A 13,428-nucleotide genomic window follows, 5' to 3' on the forward strand; every position below is an offset into this window, starting at 1 on the left:
TTCACTTAGTATAATTTTTTCCAAGTCCTTCCATTTCCTTACAAATAGGGCAATGTCATTCTTTCTGATAGAGGCATAAAATTCCATTGTGTATATGTACCACATTTTCCTAATCCATTCGTCTACGGAGGGGCATCTGGGTTGGTTCCAGATTCTCCTTATGACAAATTGCGCTGCAATGGACATTGTTGTGCTGGTGGCTTTACTGTAATTTTGTTTGTGGTTTTTTGGATAGATACCCAAAAGTGGGGCTGCTGGGTCATAGGGGAGTTCTACATTTAGCCTTCTGAGGAATCTCCATACTGCTTGCCAGAGTGGTTGAACCACTTTACATTCCCACCAACAATGAAGTAGGGTTCCCTTTTGGCCACATCCCCTCCAACAACTGTTATTGTTAGTTTTTTGTTTTTTTTTTTTGGCCAGTCCTGGGCCTTGGACTCGGGGCCTGAGCACTGTCCCTGGCTTCTTCTTGCTCAAGGCTAGCACTCTGCCACAGCGCCACTTCTGGCCATTTTCTGTGTATGTGGTGCTGGGGAATCGAACCCAGGGCCTCATGTATTCAAGGCAAGCACTCTTGCCACTAGGCCATATCCCCAGCCCTAGTTTTCTTGATATATGACATTCTTACTGGGGTGCGATGGAATCTCAATGTTGTTTTGATTTGCATTTCTTTTATGGCCAGTGATGTAGAGCACTTTTTCATATGTCTCTTGGCCATTCTCATTTCCTCATCAGAGAAGTCTCTTTGTAAGTCTTTAGCCCACTTGATGAGGGGGCTATTGGTTCTTTGCGGTTTTGTTTTGGAAGAAGGTAATTTTTTTAGTTCTGCATATATTTTAGATATGAGGCCTTTGTCCATTGAATGGCCGGTAAAGATCTCCCAGTCTGTGGGCTTTCTGTTTATCTTGCGAGCTATGTCCTTTGCCATGCAGAAGCTCTGCAGTTTGATGCAGTGCCATTTGTCCAACCTTACTTTGATTTGTAGCCTTTCTGGGTCTTTGTTCAGGAAGTTCCGTCCTGGGCCAAGGAGCCCAAGTGTTTCTCCCACTCCTTCCTTTAGTGTTTTCAGAGTGTCTGTTTTGATTTCGAGGTCTTTAATCCATTTGGAATTGATTTTGGTGCAGGGTGATATATAAGGATCTAGTTTTAGTTTGTTGCATGTGTTGAGCCAGTTTTTCCAGCACAATTTGTCAAAGAGGCTATCTTTCTTCCAAACTATTGTTTTAGCCCCTTTATCAAAGATTAAGTAGGCGTAGTTCTGTGGGTTCATTTCTGGGTTTTCAATTCTGTTCCATTGGTCTTCAGGCCTGTTCCGGTGCAAATGCCATGCTGTTTTTATTACTATAGCTTTATAATACAAGTTGAAGTTGGGTATTGTAATTCCTCCAGCACTGTTCTTTCTGCTTAGGATTGTTTTTGCTGTTCTAGGTCTTTTATTATTCCATATGAATTTCTGGATTGCTTCCTCTATTTCATCAAAAAATGGTGTTGGGATATTAATGGGTATTGCATTGAATTTGTAGATAGCCTTTGGCAATATTGCCATTTTGATTATATTAATCCTCCCAATCCAGGAGCATGGGAGGTTTTTACGTGGACATAATTTGATTAGTGGACCAAATATCCCTCCACTGGTGTATTCTCAGCAATATCACAATATCACACTGGGATGGTGTTTTCTGTTTTATTAATGTAAGGAAAACAGATTATTTTTTTCAACTGGTTGCTTGCTTGCATAGGTCCACTTTTGCATATGATTTGATCATTTTGAAAGTAAGATTAAAGCGTTAAAAGCAGCAGAGGGATAAGTCTTCATGCCCCTCAATGGACAAATGGATCAAGAAAATGTGTTGTATTTTAATTATCCATTAGAAAGAATGATATTGTACCATTTGTAAACATATGGAAATACTCGAACAAAAGTACATTAAGTAAGTCAGTCCCAGAGAGACAAAGGATCTATGTTTTCCCTTATATATAGGAGCTAGATTTAATTTGCAAATCCCTAAGTAAATATATTGGATGGTATGCAAGTGCATAAAATTTATTAACTGAAATACAGTAGATACAAGGAAGATGCCAAATAGTGTAATTTCTTAGAAAACCCAAATCAAATTCTCCAAAATAAAACATCAGGAAGCACGTACTCAAAAGGGGTAGAGTTTGTTCAAGAAGAAAGTAGTAGATGAATGAAGAGGAGAAGAAGGGAGAATGCAGACAAGAAACCAATATATGTCCTACAAAATTAAGAAGAGTAAGGGAATGGATAGGCAGGGGAAGGATATTGAAAGATATATCTTGATATATGTCTTGATATATATATATATATATATATACATACATGCGTATGTATATACATCTTCATATACCTTGATCAAGTTATATCAAATTCATAAGCTGAGGGGCTGGGGATATGGCCTAGTGGCAAGAGTCCTTGCCTCGTTTACATGAGGCCCTGGGTTCAATTCCTCAATTCCACGTATATACAGAAAACGGCCATAAGTGGCGCTGTGGCTCAAGTGGCAGAGTGCTAACCTTGAGCAAAAAGAAGCCAGGGACAGTGCTCAGGCCCTGAGTCCAAGCCCCAGAACTGGCCAAAAAAAAAAAAAAAATCATAAGCTGCTTTGTTAAATGACAACCTGGTTGCACAACTATTTAAAGATAGTAATAAAGAAGAAAACATTATATAAAGAAAATAAAAAGAAATTTAAGCATATGAAACAAAAAAGTTGAAATCTCTATTTTAACATACATTTAACACTTATTGAACGATTATTTAACACAGATATTCCTACTCTGTCATTTTTTACTTTGCTGTTTCTAGAATATAAAAAAGTTTTAATCTCTATTTTAAAATATATAACATTTATTTAACATATTTATACATATACATATACCAACTTTTTCATTTTCTTACCTTGCCATTATCTAGAATATACTTTCCCTATACTTAGTAATCAACTTTATCAATTTTCTTTATCCATACCAAGGTATGATTAAAGAGACTTATTCATATTTTCTTCAAGCATTAAATTGTTTTACATACATATGTACATGTACATATTCAGTACCATTCAACCCAGTATTTTCCCTCACTATATCTAACATTATACAAGAGAATGAAGTTGATTAAAGGAAATCATTGTATCTCTAACTCTCAATAAATATACAGGAACAGAGAACACATATTCCACCCTTACCAAATTACAAATACTTTGTGGTACTTGTGGAAATACTATGTAGGTGGAGTGTCTGTTTACCAGGCCAGTAATTTTTTACTGATAAAAATTACTGATTTCTTGTCATTTTGCAGAATCATAAAGTAAGAATAAAGTAAATAAGGGTGTGTGTGTGTGTGTGTGTGTGTGTGTGTGTGTGTGTGTGTGTAACAGGGAAAAGGAATGTAGAGTTGCAAAGCTCCTGATAATCAGTTTCCAAACTAAAAGTTTTAAGTGGCTTGGGATACTAAAATTATTATCTATGACATTGGTGGTATAAGGATTACATAGTACATGCAAAACTGTTCTTTATTTCTTTTTATGCCCCTGGCTAGTTGATAGCTCTGCTGCCATCAAAATATCAGTGCCAGTGATGCTAGTGGCCAGTAATCAAAAGTGGCTGAGATCTTAGAGATGCATTACTAGAGCAAACATTTAAGACCACTTCACTTTTATTTTTATTAAATGAAACCACTTCACTTTTATTTTGCATCATCTAGTACAATCACAAATGTTTGGTATGCCTTTTCCATGAAAATGTGAATGAGTTATATCAGTTACATGAAACCTCTTATGGGTTTTGGGTTACCAGACTGAAAGTAAAAGGTTCTTAGTTAAGACATTGATATCCATAATTTATAGATGTGTCTATAAGGAAGCAGGATTCATGTATCATTGATCAATTCTTTTTTTTTTTTGGAGGGAAAGAAGTTTAACCTCCAAGGACCTAAATATGCTTGTAGAAGAGAAGAAACGGACCTCATGAGTCCCCAGACAATTATGTGAGTGTATACATGTTATAAAACCTGTCAGATGGTATGCTTAGACCTGGAAAGTTTTATCAACATAAATTATATTTCAATAAAGTTTAAGATAGTTTGTTATTGTGTTGATTACCTAAGGACATGGCCTTGATGCACGCAGCACTAAAAGCTCTGTCCATGACCCTGTTCTTGATGACAGTAAGCTGGCAGTCTCTTAGTAGCATCAGCTATTTTCCAGAACAAATACAAAGTGAACACATGAATGTGGGCATCACCCTGAGTGAGGAAGAGAGAAAACCAGACTTAAGTTCATACCCTTGCTGACATTTCAATGTTCATGGTCTGAAACCCAGTCCTAAATTTCACAAGCAAGCAAATCAGTCTCTGTCTGGGTTTTGGACAAGTGAGAACCAGCAGAAAGAGGGAGAATGAATATGATGAAAGAACTTTACATGCATGTGTGAAAAGAGAACATGAAATCTTTTGAAACTTTAAAAATCAATAGAGTTAAGGATAAGGGAAACTGAGAAGAGAATTTGACAGGTACATTGTATGCATGTAAGGAAATATCATGATGAACCTCACCTAGTAAAACAAATGTATACAATTAAAACATTTCTTTTAATGCCCTCTTAATGTCAATGAAGGATGATAGTGTTGAAAATCTTTTAAAATAGACTTCTTATTTCTTTAAAATGCTTGTAGCATTAAAATATCTCCATAAAAGTTTGTATTTACTTTCTCTTACATAAAGCAGTAACATTTTTTTTCTTTTTACATCACAACTTTTTAATGGAAATTCAGAAACAAAGGGAAAACATGAAACCATAATGGTCAAATATAGTCTTTCAGAACTGTATTCTTTTCTCTGAGATTATTTTTACCTCTGAGTTAAGAGATCCTGGAAAAATAAACAGTGTTCTCAGTTGTGCATATATAATGATCATAGGTGACTTTGCAGTTATGTAACACATACATCATCTGGAAATTTGGAAAAATCCTTAGCAATGCTTGGAGTGAAGCAAAATGAGAAAACCTGACAAAGGAACTTTCAGGAGTAAGGACACTAGTCCTAAATGAAACTCAACTCATCAAAAAGATCCAGTGCCACATTATATGTAAATTCATAACAACTGTCCTATACCAGATTGATCTTGTTCTTGTTCACGGTTCTCTCACACAGATGCTTATAGAGCTTCCTTTATCTCCTAACTTCCCTTCCCTTCCCTTCTTTTCTGACCTTTTTCTTTCCTTCCTTTCTCCCTCCCTCTTCTTCTGTCCCTCCCTTCCTTCCTCCTTTTCTTGCCTTTCCTTCCTTAGTTTTTTTCTTTGTATGTAGTTAAGATATACAACTTGATAATTTAATATATGCATATACTCTAAGGTTAATAGTAACAACTAAGATAATTAATTTATGCATTACATTATAGAATTACATGTGTGTGGCTTAGACTCTGCCCTTTTAGCAAATTTCAAGTATACACTGCATATTTTAACTTTTAGTCTTCCTTCATTTATACTCACTTATATTCTCAACAATAATATATCAAAATTCTTTTTGCTCTTTATCTTGCCTGCTACACTTGTTTTGTTTGTTTTTAGTAACAATTATTCTAACAGGTTTGAGATGATATCTCATTGTAGTTTCCATTTATATTTGGGTAAAAATTAGTAATGTTGAGTATGTCTTTCTTTCTTTCTTTCTTTCTTTCTTTCTTTCTTTCTTTCTTTCTTTCTTTCTGTCTTTCTTTCTGTCTCACTTTCTTTCTTTCATTCATTTATTGACAGCCCTGGGGCTTGAACTCAGTGCCTGGGCACTGTCCCTGAGCTTCTTTTGCTCAAGACCAACACTATGCCACTTGAGCCATAGTGTTACTTCCAGCTTTTTCTGCTTATGAGGTACTGAGGAATGGAGCCCAGGGTTTCATGCGTACTAGGCAAGCACTCTACACTAAGCCACATTCCCAAACTCTTTATAGGTCGTTACATACTGTTAGACTTTTTCCATCTTTCATAGACTCACTAGTATCTCCAGAGGGACAACATATGACTGACTATAATGATAATTTATAATAACTTAATGTATCAGTTTGTGAGTTCAATGCATCTTCTCTTTCAATGAGTTGATAAGAATTTATGCATTTGCTGCCCTGCCACCATTTGTCCTCTAACAATAAGCTTATTTAAAAGGATTCCCCTTAGCCAGGATGTTAAAGAGATAAGTAAACAAATCCATCAATTTTCATTACTCCATATATTCACAATGTTCCAGTTAGTTTTCACAAACCTTAGATTTTCATGCCAAAAGTATAAGTCTAGCAAATTGATTTTTCTAGAATAACTCAAAAGAAGACATATTCTTAACCTAGAGTCATAAACTCATCTTGAAATATTCCTGGCATTACAAGGTTTGCTTCCTGATGATAATTATTTTGAATCAATGACTAAATTCTATTTAAATTCAATTTGTGACTACTGATATCTCAGAAGACACCAGAAAGTCTGTGACAACTTCCTATTCATAGTTTTAATAACATTGTCCTTCTAAAGTAATTTCTACTGATATATTCCTCCAAAAATGTCATTAGATTTTATTAGATTTAAAGGCTAGTGGGAGATTCTGGGTTAAAAATTCATATTTCAATGCCATTTTATTACCTCTACTCTGCTGTATGTCTTAACAAAAAACAATTTTCCCAAGGAAGACCAAGACACATACTAGATCCCTACTGATGGCTGTAATTTTGTATTTACAATTCTTTTAACTGTCAGGATACTTGAATACCCTTGCCAGTTCTGGGGCTTGAACTCAGGGACTATGCACTCTCTTTTAGCTTTATACTTAAGGCTAGTAACACCCTACCACTTAAGTCACAGCTCCACTTCCAGCTTTTGGAACATATTCATTTTAGTGCCATTAAAACAGGTCATTTGAACAGAGCAATCATCTAGGTGAAATATAAAGTATTTAGGTGGCTTTTCTCAAAGGCATTTATCTATCTTACTCATTGAACCAAGAACACGTCAGGTATCCTGTGGAGCGTGTATGTGCAATAATCAAGAGGCTTTGTATACCTAGGAAATTTATGTATACACAGAGGCCAATTTCACACTTGCACAACTCCACTGTAAAGAAGCATTTGTCTACATTTGCTCAATAGTTCATCCCCCTGTTGTACGAGACAGAATAAGCTATTCAACATATGGAAAAGATTATTCCTAGGTAAATCTGGTATAGCATTATACTAGAAAATAGGTGCCACAAGAAATAGGCTACTCTTGCATGAGATTGCTAGTGTCTACAAGACCATTCTATTCACTTGGCCTTTTTATCTTTTTTACTTGGATTTTTTGCCTCAGATGACCCATATCTCTTCTTATTTATCTGTTTTTAATTCTCCTTTTTAACTTTAGGTGTGAGTGGGATGTAAGTAAAAGCTTAAGCAGGAAGATTCTTTGCTAACAAGTCAGTAGTTTCATCTGTATTCAGATCCAAAGACCTAGTACTAAATGTAGGTTACAAGAATAGATGAAGACATAGGAGTGAACACATCTAATATTCAAAAATGCTGATGACTGCTGAGAGGCAGTCATTACATACATAGTTAATTTCTGGAAAGCTCAGACAAGAATGAGCAAGTGGTAAAGGCAAACTTAAGGATAAAAAACAATGAAAGCCAAAGTTATCAGGGTAGCAGTGAATATGCAAAGGATCTGAGAAACAAAGCTAAGGCCCGTTGGGAAATTCTAGCTCAAAAAAGTTGAAGAATTAAGGAAGCCCGAGACTCTTAGAATAGACTGGCTAAAGCAAGACAGAAAAATAATTAAATGGGTGTGCTTTTCAGGTAAGTATTGAGGTATCTCAAATGTATCATGATTGTGTGTTTGTGTGTATGTGTGTGTGTGCATGCACGCACACTAGTCCTGGGGCTTAAACTCCAGGCTTGGGCTTTGCCCTTGAGACTTTTTCTCAGGGCTAGTACTCTATAACTTGACTCACAGCTCAACTTTGATCCATGACCCTCAGATCTCAAGCCTCCTGACTAGCTAGAGTGACACACGTGAGCTACTGGCTCCTGGAAATTGAATGCTTTCATGGAAAACAAACTTCTGATTCAAGTAAACATGTGACACATAAAGTCTAGAATGCATACTTTTGCTCTTGAATTTACTTTATTATAGACTGTGTAAAACTGTCTGCACTAAGGTTAATGGAGAAAATTACTATTAGTACTACTGAAGTACTTGTAGTGAATGAGTAGAAATGAGTCATAAAATAAGAAATAATTCAAACGGCTGACTCTGGGTTGAAATGCTTGAAGTATTGCTTGGAATTTTTCTTTACATTTTCTTTATGATAAACCACCAAGTGTATGATTACTTTCAAAGTGCTGATTAACTTGAATTTATAATTCCAATCAAAGATACCAGATACATGGACTACAAATCACTCTAATCTACAAAAACAATCATAGAGGAAAAAGTGACTCCCAGATATATTTATATTCTGTTAAGAGCAATCTCAAGTACTCTACAAAACCAGTACTTTACGTTAGAACTATCAGGAAACACTGAAGGTATTTACAAGTACAAAGTTTTCATTAAAAAATCTACTATATAAATCATTTCTTGATTTCTCTTGTTATGTCATGTAGACTGCCAACTTATTCTCTATGTGTAGTTTTATTTATCACAGATCATAATATGTGAATAAGAACAAATAATTGAAGTCTTCCCTTGTATTATGTCATTTTATCAAAAATATACAGATAATTTTATACCCGATTTTCACATCAACTGGAACTGGAGTTCTAGATTAAAAGCTGTGCCTCACTTTTATTGTTGTTGTCTTCTGCAATAGCTAAACTGAATTGACCAACAATAATTTGTCCATAATTTCATGATTGTTAATAATACACTTCTTCTGTATTACATCATGATTTCATTTCAATTTTTCTATCTTCAGGCAGAACTTGATACTTCTGCATGTAAATGGATTATACAATTTTCTTTTCCTATTCTGAAAAGTGGTATTGTATTGTCATTTTTCTCCAACAAAAACAGTGATTACTGGTAATTATCAGTTTCTAATGCATAAATATTCCCACATGGGCACATTTCAAGTAACAATTCCAGCTTTACTGACATTAATGTGGTGTTGGAAAGAAATGCAGACACACATTTGGATCTTGAACATGTGATCTGGCTTCGACCTGCCAATATCCATTGAAATAATATATCTTGAGTGCTCATTATATTCTAAGCCTCAATGAATACATGTACAATGTATTCAGTAAATGTCCAAACTGCATTTACAGAATCCTAAAAAGTTTACAATCTAACTTAAATCTGAAATATAAATTTACTCCAGAAAGAGTCTAACTATATAACAAGGTAAGGTAAGAGGTAGTGTAGCCTTGCCAGAACACAAAAATCTCCAGACCTAAACTATCTGGATGAGTAATACTAGTTCAGATTTTGAAGAACTCCACAATTGCACATAAATCTTGGTTTTATTTGTCATAGGAATATTTACAGATTTTTATACTCAGGATTTCTGTATGGATTGAATGTTAATGTTTTGGAAGAGTTTACCACAGTTCCTCATGCTAGTAAGAATTCTATAAATATCAACTGGTACTATTTCACCTTTCTCATTGTTCAAAAGCCATTCAGGAGTCATATACAGAGTTGTACAGCTAAGAAAGTTGGGTTCACAGTTAGAATGGCCTATACTCTGAACTCAGGCAACAACAAATGCTGGAGGGGATGCGGAACAAAAGGAACCCTTCTCCACTGTTGGTGGGAGTGCAAATTAGTACAACCACTTTGGAGAACAGTATGGAGGTTTCTCAAAAAGCTCAATATAGACCTACCCTATGACCCAGCCATACCACTCCTAGGCATCTATCCTAAACAGCAAAACCCAAGATATCAAAAAGACATTTGTACTTCCATGTTTATCGCGGCACAATTCACAATAGCCAAAATATGGAAACAACCCAGATGCCCCTCCACAGATGAATGGATCCAAAAAATATGGTACTTATACACAATGGAATACTACATAGCGATTAGGAATGGTGAAATACTGTTATTCGCAGGGAAATGGTCAGAACTCGAACAAATAATGTTGAGTGAGACAAGCCTAGAACACAGAAAACAAAGGGGCATGATCTCCCTGATATATGACTGTTAACAAAGGGAGACGGAGAGACAGTAGAGACCAAGTCTGTGAATACTGTATATGTTCTTGATACATTGTATATTGCATATATGTCTACCTGACCTAGACAAGGGATAGAAAAACAGGTTGTAAGATATCACAAGAAATGTACACACTGTCCTACTATGTAACTGCACCCTTTTTGCACAACACCTTGTAAAAAAATTTACGTTCAATAAAAAATTAAGAAAAAAGAAAGTTGGGTTCATTGAATATATATATTTAATTGCCATCATCATCTATCTATCTATCTATCTATCTATCTATCTATCTATCTATCTATCTGATTGTCCCTGGAACTCCCTTTCTATGATGTGACAATTAAATATATTATGGAAGTGTTTAAGGAGTCATAAATGATTTTTGAAGTAGGATAAGTGTTGTAAATTCACATACAAATAATTACAAAGATGTTAGTAAGAGGAAGTTTGCCTGTCTTTTTTATGTAATAGCTTGAGTTTGTACAAGATAACAGGTAGCATGGTGTTCCAAGGCTTTTTATTTTCTTTATATTTTAAAGTTTTGCTCTCTCTGTATGGTGTAGGGTAAAGCACATTCATAATCCATGAATAAGGAAAAAATAGAGAATGTATATGTGGATATATTTGTATCCATACATATATACACAAACATATGTTATACACATACACACACATATGGAGAGAGAGAGAACAAATATATATGTGAATGAATGTATCTATTCTTGAAAAAGTGCATATATTCAATGGTGTCTTCCTTATTCTCATGAGCAAGTGAATCTGATGCTATCCAGGAAAGATGAAGAATTCATTCTCTTGAAGACATGCTAAATGTACCCTAGTAACAAAATTCCTCTTGTTTTCTTTCAAAAATGACCTCCAGGGCTATAGGAATATCTAATTGTGTTATTTTTGCTTGATTACTGTTCTTTACCTTAAATATCTATATCTATATCTATATCTATCTCTATATATATGTATTCTGGGTAGTTTCAAAATGATGAAAAGTCAAATATCATTCTCAATTTAGCTACAGTCTCCAAATGCAGAATAGTATGTTACTATCTTTATAACACAAAGAATATGAATATTCTGGTATTCTCATCCCTGAGGACTGTGATGAAGCTTATTGTAGGTGTATCCTGTGGTCAAGTCATGCCAGATACTTTCTTTGGTTGAAAAACTGGTGGCTTTCTTGCTTCTTCTGATGCTGAATTTTGAATAATTCCTAAAGATTATTATCTGCAAGAAGACATATAAAATAAGAACATAACAATTTTCAGAAATGTATGAGTAATATACACACCTATAACATGTGTAACCTGTTATATATTTGTAACATGTGAGGAATATTTTTATGTTTCCGAATATGTGGTTAAAGACAAGATTTCATAAACCCTGAAGTGAATAGATTTAAGATATTTTGAGGATTAGCACATTTCTAAAGAAAGGAGAGAGAGAGACAAAAAGAGAGGAAGGAAGAAGGAAGGAAGGAAGGAAGGAAAGGAAGGAAGGAAGGAAGGAAGGAAGGAAGGAAGAGGGGGAGGGAGGCAGGGAAGGAGGGAGGGAAGATCTTAATGTAATTGATAACATATTTTTCTTTGCTTTATTTTGGAAATTTTTATCTCAATTTAGGCTATATAAAGAATGTCATGAAAATAACTCTCATCTTTTAATAATATCTTTGAATTCAGGGACTTGTTTGCAACTGACCAGTGATTACAGAAGTAAATTGCTAGCCAGGCTGATTAAATAATAAGCTAAAATTTGTTCTGAAATTTAAATTTTAAACTTAAATCTTTCTTTTATTTTGCAAATATGTACACCCTTGATGCTATAAAGATGGTAACATCTTGTTCCTCATTTGGGGACTGTAGCTAAACGGAGGATGGATAAAGGACATTTGATCCCTGACTGTTTTGAAGCAAGAAATGAGGAATCAAAAGGTATATAAAAAGGATATCATTTTTAGAGTCTTGGAAAGTGGAGTTTGACTCCTGACTCTACTCTTCCATAGCTGTACAAACTTAGAAAAGAAATAACTTAGCATAACATTTCTCTCTCTTACCCCAGATCTCCCTGATTGTTTCAGGTAGACTCACAATAGAGGGTAGTTTCTCTGTATTTCATCCCATGGCTGGCACCCTCAGTAGAAAAAGCCAGAAGCTTTGAGGATGTGAAACTTTGAAAAACTATTATTAAAAATATATTACCAAATTATTCATATGCAATTAAGAAGGGTATATTTATTTAGGTGGGGAAAGGAGCTACAATAGATTGTATATTTTAAGAATGTATAGGGCTGGGGATATGGCCTAGTGGCAAGAGTACTTGGCACGTATACGTGAGGCCCTGTGTTCAATTCCCCAGCACCACATATACAGAAAATGCCCAGAAGGGACACTGTGGCTCAAGTGGCAGAGTGCTAGCCTTGAGCAAAAAGAAGCCAGGGACAGTGCTCAGGCCCTGAGTCCAAGCCCCAGAACTGGCAAATAAATAAATAAAAAGAAAAGAAAAGAAAAAAGAATGTATGAAATAATTTCGTAAAATAAATGCTTAATTCAAGTACCACTAATGTCACAAAACCCAGAGATGGGTATTTTGTTTATTCTTTGTCTCTCTAATGTTTTTCCCTCACATGGTTGTTTCTGTATACTTTTCATATGGCAATAATTTTTTGTTATGGAAATAATTCTTATAATATTATCTTCAGAGAATAGAAACATAATTGTCTATTCCTTCATGATTAATTAAAAACTATCTTTGTTTTTATTGTATCACAGAATTTAGAAAACTTTCTTTCATCTTCACAACTTCAATTGGCAATATGTAAATATTTAGGATTATTGTCAAGTACTGGAAAACCTGAATCAGTAATTTGCATGTATTTGTGTGTGTGTGTGTGTGTGTGTGTGTGTGTGTGTGTGTGTGTTTGTGGTGTATGTAGAGAGAAAATGGAGAAGTGGAGCCTACTACAAGTTTTAAGCTTTTGAAAGATCAAGTTACGTGTTTTTTTTAATAAGGAAATGATTTGTCTAAAGTGAAGAACAGGAGAAAAATCTTGAAAGGAAGCTTCATTTGAATGCATGCAGAAAATGTTGCCATAGAAACCCAGCTCTAAGTGTGAAAAAGGACATTTCTCCAGCCTGTTACTTATACCCTGCACTTACAAGCTGCAAAAATTTGGCTGTGATTAGTACAAGAAATTAATTTTCCAAAGGATTTGGTTATGTATGAATGGA

At 34.9% G+C, this 13,428-nt stretch overlaps 1 long non-coding RNA gene across 2 annotated transcripts in view; it reads left to right on the forward strand.

The window, feature by feature from the left end:
* The first annotated feature begins 707 nt into the window (after nucleotides 1–707).
* Nucleotides 708–13,428, forward strand: part of LOC125364812 — a 34,213-nt gene continuing 21,492 nt past the window's right edge. For both annotated transcript variants that reach the window (XR_007213570.1, XR_007213569.1), the window contains exons 1-2: nucleotides 708–747; nucleotides 1,368–1,371. This is a non-coding gene — a long non-coding RNA (uncharacterized LOC125364812). The remainder of the gene's footprint in view (nucleotides 748–1,367; nucleotides 1,372–13,428) is intronic.

Source organism: Perognathus longimembris, chromosome 16, assembly GCF_023159225.1.
Source record: "Perognathus longimembris pacificus isolate PPM17 chromosome 16, ASM2315922v1, whole genome shotgun sequence".
Lineage (NCBI taxonomy): Eukaryota > Metazoa > Chordata > Mammalia > Rodentia > Heteromyidae > Perognathus > Perognathus longimembris.